The following is a 2,575-nucleotide window of genomic DNA, read 5'->3' as shown; positions in this document are numbered from 1 at the left end:
GCACACTTGCACACACCATTTCGGCAGCTGAATTGGTCCAAAGCCGTGCGGCCACACTTTAGGCAACTGTAAAACGCTCAAAACCTGGAACGGAATAAGCTTAAGGTCCTGTCTTACGTTACCAAGGGCTTTCACACTATTTTATTTATTCTAAAATAATCAGGGGCTGAAATTAAGTATGGGGAAAATATCATCACTGGAAAACAAATTACTCTGGATGTCTTAACCTACGTGCAGCGAACTAGCTTAAACAATAGCACAACAAACAGCGGGTTTTATAGCCGTAAAACGTCAGTCGTAGGTTCATCTCCTTAATGAGGAAACTGCCTTTTTAACATGTACAGCTGCAGTATTCTTACTACTTTTCCCTCTTTAAATGTAAGAGAATATACATGTATTTTAGGAATGTGTGAGGAAAGGTTTGGGATTTATGTTGTGTTAAGTCCTCTTGGTCTTTGGCTGGTCTAATTTAATGTCGATGTTGGAAGCTCTAGTTTTACATAATACTGTAAAGATGCCAAACTCTCTTAACAGAGATCCAAATTTAACACTTGGAGAAATATTTTTTTGTATTTTACCTGAGATGCAGGGGCACAAAGGGATAAGAGTTTTACAGCGTTAGCGTAGCTCCACGTCTAGGATACGAGGCTAGCTTTTTGCAGAGGGTTAGGAATGGTGGTTTTATATTAAAATATGAACTGGAAACTCTTATTTAGGTATAACTTTCTTCAGGAAAAGGATTATTGTATATGTATGAGACTGGAGTTTAGTTAGATAATAAAAAGAATAAAGTAAAATGACATGACTGAATTGTAGTGGACCAAACCGATCCATGGTGTAACCTCGCTGGAGCCAGCGTAGCAACATCACAGATCCATTTGGTCCACTCACTCTGGCAGAGTTTGGGCTTAGGGGACAGGGAATTCATGGCCAAAAAACTGACCTCATCCACTGTCCTACTGTGGGTGAAACTAGTGTATTTTAATTCCTTTATAAAAGCTTTTCCACTGCAATAGAGTATGAACAAGTTCTACACAAGCAAACCTCTTTAACATTTTAAATCTTTTATTTAAACATCTAAAACAGGGTAAAATGTGACTAAAATCTTGTGTTTTTTAAGTAGACTTCCAAATACGAAACACAAAATAGCACTTTTTTTTAAGATTTATATAGCTTTTCCCATTTCAGTTTCACCTATAGGAAAAAAAGGAAGATTATATGAAATTTGCTTTTTTTTGGTTGGTATCTATTGATGTTTGACACATTAGTAGGTACTTTGAAAACCTGAAATTTTATAATAGCTTTAGGATTATATTTTATAAAATCCACTCTGACTATATTTTAAAACATAACAAAAGTTATTCCCCCCAAAAATCCATCACTGTCTTTGTGTCCCAGCTAGCATTCTCCCCTTGCCCCCCCCCCTTTCTGGTTTCTGGTGCACTATACTTGATCTTATGAAAGCTTTCTCTATTAACTTTTTGCTATCTTCTGATTTCTTTTCGTAAAAGCTTTAGAAAGGTTTCTATACCCTTTGTATTATCACATCATTGTTTTATATCATGTACCCGTCAGTTGTGTCCCAGCATATTAGAGAAGCGGAGGTTTTAGCTGTCCTATGCTGTACCCAGCGGAATACAGTCAGCGCTGAAATACTGGAAGGCTGGTACTGGGAAGGTACCGTTGTTCTTGTACATAATGTCATGACATGTCTATGTCAAAGGTTCTTATATATTTCTTTTATAAGCTGAAAGAAGGTCTATTTTTATGTTTTTAGTTCTATGAATGGAACGTTGTAAATGCCTGTCAGAAATAAAATACTGGAAAAAAAATACAAGAGAGTGGTATGTGTACGTGTGTGCTCCAAGACGGGTGCCTCTCTCAGGAGGCAAGGAAGCAAGTCCCACGGTAGAGGAAGCTGTTGGGGTCACTCTCCTGGCTTTAATAACCTGTCGGGAGTCTCCTTACTATTAAGGTTTCCACCCTTAGCAGTGTGTGCCCTGTATCATGTGCGGATATCCCCTTAGAATGGGTTCAGCCTGTCTTGGCTTCGCTTGTTGGTGGGGTCTGAGCTCTGGGGTAGACAACGGCTCCTTTGGCCAGCACCTGCTGAGCTTCACCCTGTCCCCTGTGAACAGCTGGGCCAAGCTTGTTGGCCTTCCTTCTCTCCTGTTGAAACCTCATTTTTATGTATTTATTTCCCCAATGGAAGGTCCAAGCCTGGAGCCTTGCCTGTTAGAGGATGGAAAACAAGACAGACAGGAAGATCGAATGCCAGATGCAAGTATTTGCCCACAGTGTGCCTATTGGACGTGCACCTTGGCACAAAATGAAGCTTTCCTTTAGTGGGACCGCTAACTTTAAAATGGCACGTTCAAGTCTGTAACTAGCAACACCGTTCCCCAAATCTGTGAAACTGCATCAACCTCTACTGAAACCTGAGTGCAAAGTGTGCTAATGCTTGCTTGTGTGCTCAGCAGAGAACAAACGTGAACAAGTATGAACTTCTCTTTTAAATGCCACCTTTCTTTAGATGTGTTCACGTGTTCGTGTCCCGTCCCCCCCCCCCCCGTTT

Source organism: Pygoscelis adeliae, unplaced genomic scaffold (assembly GCF_000699105.1).
Source record: "Pygoscelis adeliae isolate BGI_AS28 unplaced genomic scaffold, ASM69910v1 Scaffold154, whole genome shotgun sequence".
Classification (NCBI taxonomy): Eukaryota; Metazoa; Chordata; class Aves; order Sphenisciformes; family Spheniscidae; genus Pygoscelis; species Pygoscelis adeliae.
This window is presented reverse-complemented; position numbering follows the sequence as displayed.